General features: G+C 43.9%; 1 protein-coding gene across 8 annotated transcripts in view; it reads right to left on the minus strand.

Annotated features, from left to right (window-relative positions):
* Nucleotides 1–17,197, minus strand: part of BMPR1A (bone morphogenetic protein receptor type 1A) — a 167,480-nt gene extending 150,283 nt beyond the window's left edge. For 6 of the 8 annotated variants that reach the window (XM_065520765.2, XM_074001646.1, XM_065520766.2 and 3 more), the window contains exon 1: nucleotides 16,102–16,299. The gene's annotated coding sequence lies outside the window, so the exon portion shown is untranslated. Of the gene's footprint in view, nucleotides 1–16,101; nucleotides 16,300–16,899 lie in introns of those variants that run through there. The other 2 variants (XM_065520764.2, XM_065520760.2) reach the window with 2 other exon arrangements.
* Between the last annotated feature and the right edge of the window lie 219 nt (nucleotides 17,198–17,416).

Consider the following 17,416-nt stretch of genomic DNA (forward strand, 5'->3'; position numbering starts at 1 on the left):
TTACCCATTAAAAAACACTAGTCTAAGAAGGGGAACAGAGGCTGCTCAAAATATTTAAGATTCCTTAAGAACAAGAAGGTAAATAGAAAAAGAGAGATGATGGAAGGTTTCAGGAGTTGGAGAGCAGTGGGAGAAAATATAGAAAATGTTAGGTGAAAAAGGCAAGCTGCAGTGCACAATGCATGATGCCATCTGTACAAAGCACCAAATAAAATGGATATATATTTTTGTAAATGGAAAGAAAATCTTAGAAAGATACATACAGTAATGATGCCATAACCAATTACATTTAAATGACTGTTAAGAGAACAAAAGCAATTTAATAATATTCCATATTATTATTCAGTAGCATTAACAGGTAAAAATCAGATTTCATTTCTCAATCTATTGAACTCCAAAAACTGCCCCACAGATGGACTTATTCACTTTCATTTTCAACTGACGTTGCAGTATTTGGCATCTCCTTTTCTTCTTGTTCTCTCACAGGGTAGGTTTTAAATTTATTCTATGAAATGACACAAATAATTATGTTATACAAGCATCTACCCAAGTTCAATTATTTTAAGAGTAATACTCATGGTAAAGCTGTGAAAAAAGATCTATCTCTGGCTGGGCACAGTGGCTCACACCTGTAATCCCAGCACTTTGGGAGGCCAAAGCAGGCAGATCATGAGGTCAGGAGATCAAGACCAACCTGGCTAACACAGTGAAACTCCGTCTCTACTAAAACTACAAAAACTTAGCCGGGCGTGGTGGCGGGCGCCTGTAGTCCCAGTTACTACGGAGGCTGAGGCAGGAGAATGGCGTGAACCCGGAAGGCGGAGCTTACAGTGAGCCGAGATCGCGCCACTGCACTCCAGCCTGGGCGACAGAGCGAGTCTCCGTCTCAAAAAAAAAAAAAAAAGATCTCTGACCATCACCAATTAAACATGTATACATCTCAGAAATGAGAAGAGGAAAAAAAAACCTCATTTTTAAAAAAGGTATGTGGGAAGAATTTTGGACAAGTATTTTTTAAACAACTATATGCCACTGGCCTTTTAATACTGTTTAAGATGCAAAGAAAAAAAAATCAGTAAAGTAAAAAAGTATAAGGCCGGGCGCGGTGGCTCAAGTCTGTAATCCCAGCACTTTGGGAGGCCGACACAGGCGGATCACGAGGTCAGGAGATCGAGACCATCCTGGCTAACACGATGAAACCCCGTCTCTACTAAAAAAATACAAAAGCTAGCCGGGCGAGGCGGCGGGCGCCTGTAGTCCCACCTACTCCGGAGGCTGAGGCAGGAGAATGGCGTAAACCCGGGAGGCGGAGCTTGCAGTGAGCTGAGATCCAGCCACTGCACTCCAGCCTGGGCGACAGAGCCAGACTCCGTCTCAAAAAAAAAAAAAAAAAAAAAAAAAAGTATACATGGGAGCCAGGCACAGTAGCTCACAGCTGTAATCCCAGTACTTTGGGAGGTTAAGGCGGGATGATCTAAGCTTGAGTCCAGGTAGCCGAGGCTACAATGAGCAATGTTCACACCTCTGCACTTCAGCCTGGGGAACAGAATGAGCGAGACCCTGCCTCAATCAATCAATCAATCAACCAATCTCAAAAGATTAACTGTGGAAAATTTAAATGTGGAAAATCTCTACCACATTTTAAATATTAAAAGAGAGGTTAATTGTTAAAAGTCAACTCTGTGCCTAGTACACATCCTCATCTTAAAATTCTCCTCCTGGCCGGGCGCAGTGGCTCAAGCCTGTAATCCCAGCACTTTGGGAGGCCGAGACGGGCGGATCATGAGGTCAGGAGATCGAGACCATCCTGGGTAACACAGTGAAACCCCGTCTCTACTAAAAATACAAAAACTTAGCCAGGCGAGGTGGCAGGCGCCTGTAGTCCCAGCTACTCGGGAGGCTGAGGCAGGAGAATGGCGTGAACCCGGGAGGCGGAGCTTGCAGTGAGCTGAGATCCGGCCACTGCACTCCAGCCTGGGTGACAGAGCGAGACTCCGTCTCAAAAAAAAAAAAAATTCTCCTCCTCCATTTGACAATATAATTATGCAGTTAAGATTCCTTAAGAACAAGAAGGTAAATAGAAAAAGAGAGATGATGGAAGGTTTCAGGAGTTGGAGAGCAGTGGGAGAAAATACAGAAAATGTTAGGTGAAAAAGGCAAGCTGCAGTGCACAATGCATGATGCCATCTGTACAAAGCACCAAATAAAATGGATATATATTTAATCCAGTTAAGAGCATGGACTCTAAAATCAGACTGCCTGGGTTTGAATCCCAGCTCTGCCACTTATGAACTATGCAACCCTTGACAAGTTACTTAACCTTTGCAGCCTTAGTTTCCTCATGTAAAAGGGAACTGATAACAGTAACTATATCACAGAATACTTGTAAAGGTTAAATGGATTCAGAGTAAGGAAATATGTCAGATGCCATTTAATCCATCTGAATCTTGTATTTTATTGCTCAATATTCCTTAAACTAAAACCCATTTACCTTTTATATGTGAATAATGGCTGAACATTAATTTAAAACTTCCTAAAACTCAAAATCTCATACACTAAGTAAAAATAAAATATTGAACTAGAGTTTCCTTTTGAGTGCTTTTTATGTTATTTAATGCTTCCAAGGTTTGATAAACTCGAACAATTCCATAAAAGGGAATTAGATATTTGAGTTAATGTTCCAATTAAAAGGGTTATCATAAACAGCTTAAAAATCTGAGATAAAATTAAATGATACACTTAATGCTAAAATAGTACTGAGAATCAGAATGCATTTGGAAACAGGCCACTGAGAAGATCAAATGGTCATCTATAGTACTGTGACAGCCTCATACAGAGAAAAAGAGAATGGGATTTGGTGTCCAAAGGCCTTAATGGGAACTTAAGGTGGGAACTTAATGTGTCCAAAGGCCTTAATGGGAACTTAATGGGAACTTAAGATAATGGGAACTTAAGACTCTTAACAAAGAGTCTGAAATTGGTACAAACACAAGAAACAATTGTTTCTCTATCCCTATTCCTAATTGTGCTTGGTCAAATCTCCCTTTTCCATTTATTATAGAGATCTTGAAAAGCTCCCATAGCTTTCGGTTATTAAAAAGTGCAGTCCAATTTACTGCAGTTTAAAACTTTAACCTTCGGTCTTAAAATCACCTCCTTTCTCTTCAAATTCAGATTGGGTGCACAGTCCAAGAGAGCTAGCCTGAAGGAAGGGATGTGGTCTGATCGATTAGGGGAGGAAGGAGGGAGACTAGAGTAGCTATCTCAGTTGCCACTTCCCTGACTAATACTGACTACACTGTCTGTATCACAAGCAGACAACAGATAGCTTTTCTTCTGGGGACAAGTGGAGTTCTTTCATGACAAAGGAGACTAGAGGCTGTCAGCCCACGTAAAGATCTGCTCCAGCTCACCCTCCATTTGTTGTATTGTTTTGTTCGGTTTTGAGATAGGGTCTTACTCTCTCTGGCAGACTGAAGTGCAGTGATATGATCACAGCTCACTGCAGCCTCAACCTTCTGGGCTCAGGCAGTCCTCCTGCCTCAGTCACCCAAGAAGCTGGAAATATGAGACAAGGCCTCACTCTGTCACCCAGGCTGAAGTGCCGTGGCATGATCTCAGCTCACTATAGCCTCAACCTCCTGGGCTCAAGCCAATCTGCCACCTCAGCCTCCCGAGCAGCTGGGACCACAGGCGCCCACCACCACGCCTGGCTAATTTTTATATTTTTTGTAGAGACGGGGTTTCACCACATTGCCCAGTCTGGTCTCAAACTCCTGAGCTCAAGTGATCCACCCACCTCAGCCTCCCAAAGTGGTAGGATTAAAGGCATGTGCCACCACACCTGGCCTGGCTCATTTATTTGCGCAGACATGGTGTCACTATGTTGCCCAGGCTGTTCTCGAACTCCTGAGCTCAAGTGATCCTACCACCTCGGCCTCCCAAAGTACTGAGATTATAGGTCTGCGTCACCTCACCCAGCCTCAGTTCACCCTCTTCCAACTGCTTTTGCTTTCCTGTCTAGCACAGCCTGCCTGGCAAGAAGGCTGGTGCCTGGTTACATTTGCATTACCCACCTGAACTAAAAGAAGGTCACTGCCACCCCTCGATCCAAACTGAGATTTCTAATTTTCCTTATCCTTTGCTCAAATAGGTACAGAAAAACCAGCCTGCTGCACAATATTGCCTAGGTACTCAGATGTTCCATTCCATCTTCTGCTAGTATTCTTAACCTCCAGGAATGGTTCTACTAGACCTCTCCACATTAAGCTTCTAAGGGAAGGACACCCCAAGGGAAGGAAACAAAAACTACAGTGCTCCCCGCTAGGCACTAATCGCTGCAGTGACTACTCTGGCACAATTCCTTCTCCCCCCAACTTGTGACCTAATTCTGCCACCTCTTAATAAGCCCTGGAAAGGATTCTGGTCACTAAAGCCTAGGGCTTTCTTTAGTATGTGGAGTCTTTGACTTTACTTTATATGTAACTTTGAGGTCCTAGTCATCCACTCTGAGTGAATGAGGAAAAGTCTGATTCTATTTACCTCTTTTTAGAGACAGGGTCTCGCCATGTAGTCCAGGCTGAAGTGTGGTTGCTATTCACATAGCACACTATTCTCATAATGCATTTCAGCCTCAAACTCCTGGCCTCAAGAGATCCTCCCACCTCAGGCTCCCTAGTAGGTAGAATTACAGAGTTCAGCTCTAGTTCTATTTACTCTTTTACACCAACTTGTTTGGTGGGAAAATTAACCTTCATTAGCCTCCAATTCTTGATGTACAAAGCAGGAAAAGCAACAAAATTTCCTGTATCAATTTGCCAGTACTGATAATACACAGAAGTATTTTGCAAATTCAAATGTGAATATTAATACGGAAGCTAAAATAACACATACTTTTAGAAAGTATCAAGATCAGATTTAATTTTCAAGCACCCTATATGTGAAGCCATTTTAAGATGAAATGTCCAGCTTATTTCTCTCTCAGAAATATTCTTCACTAACATTCATTAAGCTACTATGTGGCAAGCACAGTATTAAGCACTGAACTGCAATTATCATTCATTTAGTCCTCACAGTAACCCTGAGAGAGAGGACCATTACCATCCTCATTTTACATATGAGAAAAGGAGCAATTAACAACTTTGGCTCAAGGTCACAAACCCAATAAGCAGAGTGCAGTAAGGCACAGAAAGCAATAAACACACTGATGCATAACTAAACCTAGAAATAAGCCAACATTTAGTTAACCTTTTTAGTTATTTCATAACCAGAAAAATGGAAAGTCACAATAACCATATCAGGATTTCTTTATTCTTTTAAGACATTAATGCCTTCTTTGTGTAAAGATTTAACCTCAGTTGAATGACTTCTTTTGTTGTCTCTCCTCAGTGATGTGACCAGAGAAACCTGTTACAAACCATTTACTCTTTTATGCAAACTGATAAAATGCTAAGAAAAAACAGGGAAGAGTGCCTAACTTTAAGAAAAAAGGCTTGTGAACACAATTGAAGTTACTATGCCATCCATTAACAATCAATGTTACTACCATAGGAACAAACACAGGAGGGTGAGGTGCACATCTTTAATGGTATAATCTACTTCATTTAACAAATGTCTCATTTTGGATAAGATTTTTTTTAATGTAAAGAAACTTTGCATATATTTAAGATACTTACATTTATTTTTAGAAAAACCTTACCTTATTATTATCCCTTGCCCTTACAGCCAGAAAAACATCAATTTGACCATTGTTAGGGAAAACTTCCTACACCCTGTTAAGTTTAGTAATTGCGGTCTGATAAATTAAACAGACAAAAAACACATCTACAAGAGAAATGACAGATTTGATTCACCTATGTAGAAGAATTCACAGAAAAATGTGACCCAAAGGGGCTGTCTGAATTTGGGGCATGTGTATCACTAGGGAAACTGGAAAAGAACAATGGGCTCTTGCAGGAAAACAAGTAACGTGTAGGACAGACAAACAGACCCTTAGGAGAACAGCTGGAGATAGGATAGTTTGTAACAATGTTTAGGTGAGGTGCCAAATTCTCTCCAGTGACAAGATTCAATCTTCACTGCTTGCAAAACTCCCAAGGAAGGGATTTATGACAACTGGAGGTTATGACAATTGAGTTCTTTGGGGAGGATCTAGTTTTAGGCAGACAAGGGAGTTCAGGGGGAAAAAGAGCTATTCTCAAATGTCTTCATATTAAAATACATGTTTTATTTGTCTGAGACAGGGTCTTGCTCTGTCACTCAGGCTGGAGCGCAGTGTAAGATCACGGCTCATTACAGTCTCCAACTCCTGGGCTCAAGAGATCCCCCCACTTCAGCTTCCTGAGTTGCTGGGATTACAGGTGCATACCACATCTCACTAATTTTTAAATGTTTGTAGAGACAGGGTCTCAACATGTTGCCCAGGCTGGTCTCGAGCTTCTGGGCTCAAGTGATCCTCCTGCCTCCGCCACCCAAAGTGCTGGGATTACAAGCATGAGCCACCACATTCCCAAATAATTTTTACGTTGTAGTAGCATATTCTGGATGCCTCTGCCATGGACAGATACAAATATCTGAACATTTATTTTGTACAAAGCATGCATGTGTACTGTTGGCAATAGAAAATATTTTACCACAAAAATGAGACCAAGGAGCTTATAACAAGTTGAGAGTATAAGACAAATGAAATTTAAATTTGCTGTTTTTTATTATTCATACAACAGCAAAGAAACCTTACATCATGAATGTTTTTTCAGCTGGCAAACTGGCAAAGATAAAAATAGACTGATATGGCTGGGGGCAGTGGCTCACGCCTGTAATCCCAGCACTTTGGGAGGCCGAGGCAGGTGGATCACGAGGTCAGGAGATCGAGACCATCCTGGTCAACATGGTGAAACCCTGTCTCTACTAAAAATATAAAAATTAGCTGGGCATGGTGGCATGCACCTGTTGTCCAAGCTACTCGGGAGGCTGAGGCAGGAGAATCACTTGAACCCGGGAGGCAGAGGCTGCAGTGAACCAAGATGGCACCACTGCACTCCAGTCTGGCAGCAGAGCAAGACGCGGTCTCCCAAAAACAACAACAAAAAAAATGTGTGTGTGTGTGTGTGTGTATATATATATATATATATATATATACACACACAGACTGATATAATTACGTTGGGAGGAGAGAACATACTCAAATACTGTTGGCTGGAATATGAATGGTTATGAAGATTTTGTGGGGTGGCCTGGCACTTTCCATCAAATCTGCATGGCTTCTCTAATAGTAAATGCATTCTTCTTTTTTTTTTTTTTTTAGACGGAGTCTCACTCTGCCGCCCAGGCTGGACTGCAGTGGCCAGATCTCAGCTCACTGCAAGCTCTGCCTCCCGGGTTTATGCCATTCTCCTGCCTCAGCCTCCGGAGTAGGTGGGACTACAGGCGCCCGCCACCTCGCTCGGCTAGTTTTTTGTATTTTTTTTTTAGTAGAGATGGGGTTTCACCATGTTAGCCAAGATGGTCTCAATCTCCTGACCTCATGATCCGCCCATCTCGGCCTCCCAAAGTGTTGGGATTACAGGCTTGAGCCACCGCGCCCGGCCAGTAAATTCATTTCTAAGACTTCATTTCATGAAATAAAAACAGTCTCAAAGGATATGTACAAACACCACAGCAGTATTTGTAATGCAAAAGAAAAAAATGGAAATAATCTAATTATTCAATAGGAAACTGGTAAATAAAATTAAGGTATAACCAGAAAATGGAATAACTGCTTAACTACTATAAAGAATGAGAAGATAGAGGCTGGGCACAATGGCTCACACCTGTAATGTCAGCACTTTGGGAGGATCACTTTAGCCCAGGAGTTCAAGACCAGCCTAGGCATCATGGTGAGACCCTACCTCCACACACACAAAAATTTTTTTTAATTAGCTGGGCATGGTGGCATGCACCTGTGGTCCCAGCTATTCAGGAGGCTGAGATGGGAGGATTGCTTGAGCCCAGGAGTTGGAGGCTGCAGTGAGCTGTTTGCACAACAAACAGTTAGGTTCAAGCGATTCTCCTGCCTCAGCCTCCTGAGAAGCTGGGATTACAGGTGAGCACCACCACACCCGGCTAATTTTTGTATTTTTAGTAGAGACAGGGTTTCACCATGTTGGTCAGGCTGGTCTAGAGCTCCTGACCTCATGATCCTCCTGCCTCAGCCTCCCAAAGTGTTAGGATTACAGGCATGAGCCACCCCATCTGGCCAAGGATTTATACTAGATTTTAAAGCATTCTGATGGGCAAAGAACCAGGGAAAGGAAAGTCAAAGGCAGTACTGTCCGATATGAAATGTCATTTTAAACTTTCTAGTTGCCACATTAAAAAAGTAAAAAGAATCAGGTGAAATCAGTTTTGTTTTTTTAATCGAGACAAAGTCTCACCACGTTGCCCGAGCTGGTCTCAAGCTGCTGGGCTCAAGCGATCCTCCCACAGTGCCGAGATTACAGGCGTGAGCCACTATGCCCAGCCAAAATCAGTTTTAATATATTTCTTTAATCCAGTGTATCCCTAACAGTATCATCTCACTATATAACCAATATTTAAAAAGCAAAATGAGATATTTTACATTTTTTGGTACTATCTTCAAAATCTAGTACGTAATTCACACTTAAGCTAGCCACAATTCAAGTCTTCAACAGCCACATGTGGTAGTGGCTATCTATTGCAGTAGACAGTATAGGTCTAAGGATTCTGAACCCAAACCTGAATCTGACATTTAGGTGACTTAGGCTGATAAAATAGTAGGAAAGTAAACAAAGCAGAAAAGGCTGACTTGGCCAGAGCAGGAGACCAGTCTGAGATATTTTGGATTTTCTATTGTAAGCAAATAAGAAAACAGGGAAAAATATTTAACAAATAGGGATGATGACCAGAGTAGTATTTCAGAAAGATTAATAGTTTTTGCTAAGCTACACACCTACAAATTCAACATGCAATTTTCCCCCACATTTTTATTATGTGAAAGATTATAAAATGAAGAAAGAATAATCTGTCACCCAGTGATTGTATTTCATTGATTTGGTGTACATTTAAGATACTTCTGAACAGTTACCACTGAAATATTTTTAGTTCATGACATTTTTAAATGACTTCTTGAAAAATGCAGACATTAAGAGCCTCACCAAAATTTAACAGCCTTTACTTTAACATTTTCTAACAAGCGCTTCTTTTAGCCAGGAATCTAAAATATTCTTACATAGAAATTTAAAACACTCAAGACCCTATACTCTTGAAATACACTACAAGGCGTTTTAATTACTAACACAAAAACTACCTACAAATCTTAATATACATAAAACAGTATCGAAACTATCCAAGTCTCCTACAGATTTCTCACCTTCGAAATTGAGAGTCTATCTTCTCAACATTTTGATACTTTACCCAAAGGCTAAAGAAAAAAAAAAATTAATGCTCAAAAAAGTAGGTAAGAAAGCAGGATACAGGAAGGGCACCGCAGGCATAAGCCATAAGCCATATTCCCTTTGGTACTTGCAAGGACTGCCAAGGCTGGCATGATTTTTCAGCCAAACGTCAGAAGTCCAGTGATGTCATTAGGACCAAAAGCATTATACGACCTTCAATTTCAGCAGCTAACTGTGCTGCAAGTCATGAGATTTTCTTTCTTTTTTTTTTTTTAAGCAGAAAGGTTATCTTAAAGTTCACATTGTTCCTTTTACTTTTTAAGATAAAGAACGAATATCCAGATTGGGTTAGTGTGGCATCCATGATTGCACAGGTACTCAGTAGTAAAACCAGTATCAGACATTATTTATAAAAAATTAGAAGTTGAAACTTAATCATTCTGCTGCTTCTTTATAGCTTTTTATATTTCCCAAATTAACCACAATAAATGTATTGCCTTTATAATTTTTTAAAAGCTACAAAAACTGCTCGCTTTACTGAATACTTCTGGCCAGGTGCAGTGGCTCACACCTGTAATCTCAGCACTTTGAGAGGCCGAGGTGGGCGGATCACAAGGTCAGGAGTTCGAAATCAGCCTGACCAACAGGGTGAAACCCCGTCTCTACTAAAAATACAAAAATTAGCCAGGCTTGGTGGCACACGCTTGTGATCCCAACTACTTGGGAGGCTGAGGCATGAGAATCGCTTAACCCGGGAGGCGGAGGTTGCAGTAAGCCAAGATTGTGCCACTGCACTCCGGCCTGGGCGACAGAGCAAGACTCCATCTCAAATAAATAAATAAATACTACTGAATACTTCCAAAAACAATCTCCTTGTCCTTCCTTGCCTAAGGTCTCACTCTGCAGGCTACCTTCTCAGGAAAGCCTTCCAAAGTACCCGCATCCCAGACAGCCCAGCTTCCCTTATCAGTCTTTTAACATTCCCTGGACTTCCTTTTTGTAGATCTTAACATAACTACAACTAGATAATTATTTAATGTCTATCTTCTCTACCCAGGCCTTAAGTTGAAATTTTTCAAGGCTGGCCAGGTGCAGTGGCTCACGCCTGTAATCTCAGCACTTTGGGAGGTCGAGGCAGGTGGATCGCCTAAGGTCAGGAGTTGAGACCAGCCTGGCCCACGTGGCAAAACCCCGTCTCTACTAAAAATACAAAAAGGAGCCAGGCGTGGTGGCAGGCACCTGTAATCCCAGCTACTCAGGAGGCTGAGCCAGGAGAATAACTTGAACCCAAGAGGCAGAGGTTGCAGTGAGCCCAGATCACACCACTGCACTCCACTGGGCAACAGAGCAAGACTCCGTCTCAAAAAGAAAAAAAAAAAAAAATTCTCAAGGCTGTTTTAGGTTCTTCGCTAGACCATACAAGGAGCTCCTGATACGAGGTCTATAACCTACAATCTATAATTCTATAATCTATAACCTATGTCTTCCTCTGCCCGATAAATGCACCTGCCTGAAATGAGACCACAAAAGTGAAGAACAGAGAAGACAACCTCAATTAATTATATCATTTGAGCACTTAGGTCTAGCCATGTCTATTTCTCGACCTTTCAAAATCATGGGGGTTAGTCGGGAGAAGCTTTTCCCTCCTTTAAGCTAACCTGAGTTAGGGTTGTCACTTGTAAGCAAGAGTCACTTGAGAGAGCCACCCAATTCCCACTGTCGGAATATAAAATCTAAAATCTATACAGCAATGACTCCCAAATGCCTACCTCCAGCGCAAACCTCTGTCAAACCCCAGACCCATATAGACAACTGCCAAGTGGAAATCCCTACTTGGCTGTTTCAGATACCTCAAACTCCATGTGATCCAACCAATACTATTTTCTTCCACAAACCAGCTCTCCCTCCATTTTTCATATCAGTCACCCACATCTACCCTGCTTTCCAAGCTAGAAATCCAGGAGTTGTTCTTGCCAATCCCATTCCTTCTCTCATCCATAGCTAGTTACCACCTCCTGTCCATTCCAGGCCCTAATTATCTGCCACCATCTTAACCCATTTATGCCTGAGGTTGCAATTTTTTGAATTTTTGCAATCGGACCTTGGTGATGACCTTGAGCAGGATATAAATAGAACTCCCACATGCTTAGCGTTCCAACAATGGAACACTAGGCATAAATAGGTTTAATCTGGGCCAGGCCAGAAAGACCTTCCCACAAGTTTGAACATCTTCAGTCTTCCTCTCTTCAAAATGATTTTCCAACATGTAACTAATCTCCCTAACTGCAAAAGTGATTATAATATATTATCCCTATATCTTAGCATACTCCTGTCCTCCTTCATAAGTCAACAACCAACTATAAACAGCTGGATCAAGAGCCAAGCTCCACTGTTCCAGATTTTAGCGGTATAACAAATCTGTGCCATAAGGAAGGCTCATCAGAAATATAAAACTATAAAAGAACAACAAAGTCTACAACAACAGCGTAAATAAAAGATACTCGAAGATAATTTACTCATCTATTCAATGTCTACTCATTAGTTACATATTAAACTGCCCATATGAACTGGCTTAGGGACCACAGGGCCTACTCTGAGACAGAGTCTACTGATCATCTGATCTCCCTATGCGCCTAACTAGTGTTCTTCTCAAAAAACACTACTGGGCATTTCCAGGCACATCCAAGAGCTTTGATTAGGGAGAGAAACCCTATTCATCAATTCTAAGATGCATCCATTTTTCATATTTTAGCATCTCTGGAATTGGAGTGCACCTTACAATCAATGGCTTCTTACAACTAGAAGCATATTTTAAGTGGTCTGTAAAATTACAGTGTATCTTACAATGGACATAACTCAATGCAACTCAACATTTAATCCTGTGTTAAAAAGTTGGTCCAACCTGGTCAATATGAACCTTGTGATGTTAAAAAGACATCCTAAAGCCTAAAAACTAGTAAAAGGTGGGAAAGTAGAAAAGGGAAAGAAATGGTTCCTATTTCAAAATTTAGTGTGACAGGAAACCCATTCTCCTTTCTCTCCACGGTTCGCTGTTCCTAAGATCCAACAGTCAGATCAGGACAGTTCAACAGCTACTGCTAGGCTAGACAAAAAAAATATTTGTATAAAAATTGTTATAAAGCTCAGGCATGGTGCCTCACCTGTGTAATCCTAGCACTTTGGGAGGCTGAGGCAAGCGGATCAACTGAGGTCAGGAGTTTAAGACCAGCCTGAACAACATGGCAAAACCCCACCTCTACCAAAAATACAAAAATTAGCCAGGCGTGGTCCCAGCTACCTGGAAGGCTGAGGCAGGAGAATCCCTTGATCTCAGGAGGCAGAGGTTGCAGTGAGCTGAGATCGCGCCATTGCACTCCAGCCCAGGCGACAGTGCAAGACTCCGTCTTGAGGGAGGGAGGATTGTTTTTAAAAAAAAAAAAAAAAAAAACAGGTAAACCAAGCAAATACCATAAAAAATATTTCGTTTAATGGAAGACCTTGGAAACTTCTGAGTGGCAAAGTGGTAAGAACTGGGCTTACAGATTAATTTAGGCAGAAATGCATAAGATTAGACAAAGGAGAAAAGTGAAGGCAAGAAAATCGTAACATTAGTCCAGGTGGGATGAGAACTTGATTCAGAGTTAGGGGGTGGGGGTGGGGGTGGAGTCGCAGGGTGGTGGGAGGAGAACTATGTGAAAGCCAAATAACACTAGATTTGAAAATAAATAAATTCCTGAAAAAAAGTGAAACATTAAAATTCATAGGAGAAACAGAAAATCAACACAAACCAACAGCTATTAAAGAAATTGAAGTGTTATTCAAAGTCCTCTCCAGAAAAAAAGATCTAGGCCTAAATGGTCATATAGGTGAGGTCTTCTAAACATTCAAGGAACAGATAATCCCAGTCTAAAATTATCCTGAAAAAGAGAAAACGAAAGAAAGTTGCCCAACTCATTTTATGATTTGACTACTACCTTGACACCAATATGAATTCAGAACTGTCCCACAGTTAGCAAGAATAGAGAGCAGAAGAGTTATAATATCATAAAGCAGAATCAACAGATGTTGGCTACAGACAAGATATAATGAAATGGGAAAAGGTTTGGGTTTGGTATGACATCAACAGAAATAAAGAACACCAAAGAAGCAAGTTAAGGAAAAGAAGCTCAGAACAATCAGGTACAGATATGCATAAAGCAACTGCAAAAAAAAAAAAAAAAAAAAAAAAAAAAAAACCAGATTCAGAAGACAAATAAAGAACAAAGAATTCAGAATTATTCCAACAGAAAGGTCTGAACAATCATTCTAAGGGACTAGAGACATAGAGAAAAGTGATCTAAAAAGTGAAACTTGGAGAACGCATATTAAAGAGGAAAGGAGGAACAGATTAGGCAGAAAAGTGGCGGAGAGGAACAAAGTCAGTATAATGTCACAGAAGGCCCCCCTTCATCTAGTTAATAGTTAACTCTTGCTCATCCTTCACAATCTGCCTGGGTTCCAACAAAGCATTTTTAAGGAATCTTTCCCAGATTCTCCCACCACCACAAGCACCAGGTCAGGTCTCCATTTGAAGTTCTTATAATATTCTGCACCTTAATTAAAATCACAATTATATTTAACTAGAGACTTTATTTTTCAATATGTATTTCCCCACTAGACTTTAAGCTCCATGAGGGAAGGATCTGTTTATCTTACTGCCTTGCACCCTGTGTTAGAATACAGCGCGTATTTGTTAAATGAAATGTATAGATGAATGAAAGCCAAGGAAAGGCATCTGAAAAATGTGAAGTCGATGTTAAATGTTACAGAAAGCTCAAGCAGAGGACTTAGAAAAAGCTGGTTAATGTGTTGATTAGGTTCCTTGTGAAGGTGAAATCCAGATAACAAGGGGTTAAGAAATGAGTGGCTAGCCACCAACCAGGCAAAGTCAGGAAAAGTAGACTACTCTTGGCAATCTCTAGAGATGGATTGTGAACGATTAAATTTTAATTTCAATGTTGCGCTAGTTCTCAGTTCTTTAACAACCATGTGTTACTTTTATTACGAATAAGCTTTTTAAAATGTTAGTAAGATTTGAAAAGGAAAAGTAGCAACAAGACAGCTTGAAGGAGTAGCAGACTTAAGGTTTTTGTAAATTGAAGAAATCTTAAGAACATTTGTACTTTAAAGAACCCAAATACGACAGAGAAAATAACTCACACTCCACTAAGTAGGAAAGTTAGAAGGAAAAAAAAAAAAACCCAAGGTGTTAATAAGAAAGACAAAAAATATATATATATATCCCTCTTTGACGGAAGGTTAAGAAGCCAGTAACAGAAGGAATTTAGTGAAGGAGCTCCCGCTAGGTGCCTCAAACTCTTCTGTAAACGGTGGGGAGAAGTGAAGAAAGTAGAAGTTTAAACTGGGCTCCATGGAAAATGGAGGAAAAATTAAACAAGAACCGAGACTGGTTCTACTAAAAACGCATTCTACATTTCAATCGGCCTTTCATACACTCCCCCCATTCCTGGATCAGAGAATTGCCCATATTTTAGCTTCAAATTTAAAAATCTAAATAAGTCTGATTCACATTCTTTATTTCAACAACTGAAAACAATGAGACGCATTAAGTTACACTCTAATTCAAAGCTTAACTCCTCTCACAAGTAAATACAATAGTTTCAACTCAAGCAACAAAATAACGATAATTTCAAGTAAGAGTAACTGAAAAATGTTCCTAAACGTAGAAGTGTTTGCAAACAGTTTTTTTTTTCCTAATTCGTTTGCCAGAATGCGATGTTCCTGGGTTCAAATCCCAGGTCCCCTAGACAAGTTAACCTCTTTGCGTCTCGGTTTCTTCCTCTAAAATAATGAGGAATACAATAAACCAGAATCGTTAATAAGGATTAAATGACGCAACACAGGTGCCAAGTTCATAGTATGTACTCTGAACAGTTTGTTAACCGCTTAAAAGAGAAAACCTACAGCAGTTCGACCAAATTAAAACATATGAGAGCATGAAAGTGTACCACGCTCAGACGCCGGACCCTAACACACAGCACATTATTTTTCTTCCTTGACGCAAGCTCATTTTTTTTTTTTTCCTTGCCAAATCTTTCCACTAGGAGTCTGGAAAGAGAAAAAAGGGTCCAGGCAATCCAGCAGAAAGTTTTCCAAAACTGAAGTGCGGAATCACCAGGCCACGGAGCGGAGGCCGCGCAGGACAACAGGTGAAGCAGCTCCGAGAGCTCGGGGGCCCGGGCCCCTTCCCGCGGCGACTTGGGGGCGGGCTGGCTGCTCCTCTCGCTCGACCCTCGCCCGAAACTCACTTTGTTCTCCCCTGTTCCTCCCCATAGCGTCGGGAGCCAAATCACGAATATCAGCCTCGCAGCTCCGGGGCGGGGAGAGGAGCGCCTTTCCCATTTAAGGATTCCAGAAGCGTCCCAGGAGCGGCTTTCGCCCACTTCGCTTCCCCAAACTCGGCCTGCAACCCGCGGGTGGGAGACAAAAGAGGGGCCGGCGGGGGTACGCGGCGCGGGGTGCTGTGGGTCTCTGGCAGGGCGGTCACGGCCCAGCGCGCGCCGAGGCCTGCGGAGCTGGCGGGGCCGGGCCGGGCAGCCCCTGGCTCCGGCCTCTGCGCGCCCTGCTGCCTCCGCAGCTTCGCCGGAGCCCCGCCGGCCTCCCCGCGGCGGCCAACCCCTACCGGCCCGCACGCGCACTCCCAACTCACCCGGACTCCAAGGAACTCATCCTCCAGCCCTCGGCGCGGAGCGGGTGGGCGCGGCGAGCCGCCGGGGCGAAGCGGGGCCCGGCTCGGCCTCCGCCCTCGGCGTGCAGCGGCCCCGACCCGGTCGCCCCTCGATTGGGCCGTGCGATCTTCGCCGCGCGCGGACGGACGCGCCGAACCCTAGCCTTCCTGCCCGCCCTTGGCCCTCCTCCCTCCTCGCTCCTGCCTCCTGCCTCCTCCCTCCTCCTTCGCCAAGCCCGGCAGGCGGATTCCAATCTCTGCAGCCGCCACCGCCGACTCTCGCCAGGAGGGGAGGGGGCGGCGCGGGTGCGGGGGCCTGGGGGAGGGGCGGGCGTCGCGGGCCTTGCACGGCGCGCGCGCACTGGGAGGGCGCCCGCCCGCGCCGCGCGCACCCGACCCCGGGCGCCGGCCCCGCCCCACCCCGCCCCGCCCCGCCCTGGACACGAAAGGAGCCGAGCGCACGGCGGAAGCGCCCGAAGGGGTCGCGGAGCCCGGCGCCCCGCTGCCGGAGAGTAGGGCCTGCCGCCGGCAAGGGGGCGCCGAGCTGCTGGTGGTGCGGGCGGGTGGAGTCTTCTCCTCCGAGAGGGCCCGCCGGCCCCTCACCACACGCCCGCAGACGCGGTAGGGCGCACGCGATGGAACGGGGCGGAGGGGAGTGCGGACGCGGCTGCGGCGCCCTGCGGCCATCGGCGCCCGGGATGCCCGCTCCGGCCTTCGGGGCCCGAGAGCCCGGCTCTTGTGGGCTCCTTCGCGTGGACCCCTCCTCCGGCCGACACTCACACTGCAGTGAACGTCAGTCAGCTGGCGTGAAATAAGCAGGTCGCTGGGAAGGCACCAAGTCACCAAGGTGGGGGATGGCCAGGTCGTGGTAGTTGCGACAAAGAAAAATGTAGTCACATTGCATTTGTTCCTCGCCCACCCACCGCTCCCGGCGTCTCTTCCCGGGCTCCTTGCCAGCGTGCCGAGGCGCAGGCAGGGTGATGGAGGCGCCCCGGCCGGGAAGATCTGCCGGGGAGAGCGGCTTTCCTCATCGATTCGGGAGCGCCAGGCCTGGCGCGCCCGGGCCCCTGTGATCTGCGAGCCCGCGAATTCCAGCGGCATAAGATAAGGAGCGGCGAGGGCCCAACAGGACTGAGGTCAGCCAGCTATAAATACGCCTCCAGTTCCACCGCGGGCTCACTCTGTTGACCTCGTGTACCCTCCGGAGGCTCATTCTGTCCATTTGGAAAATGCAACTAATTGTCGCCACCTGTTTTCTTCCATTTCCCCTCATTCACGGTGGAAAATGCTTTTAAAA

Source organism: Macaca fascicularis, chromosome 9, assembly GCF_037993035.2.
Source record: "Macaca fascicularis isolate 582-1 chromosome 9, T2T-MFA8v1.1".
In the NCBI taxonomy this organism is placed as follows: Eukaryota; Metazoa; Chordata; class Mammalia; order Primates; family Cercopithecidae; genus Macaca; species Macaca fascicularis.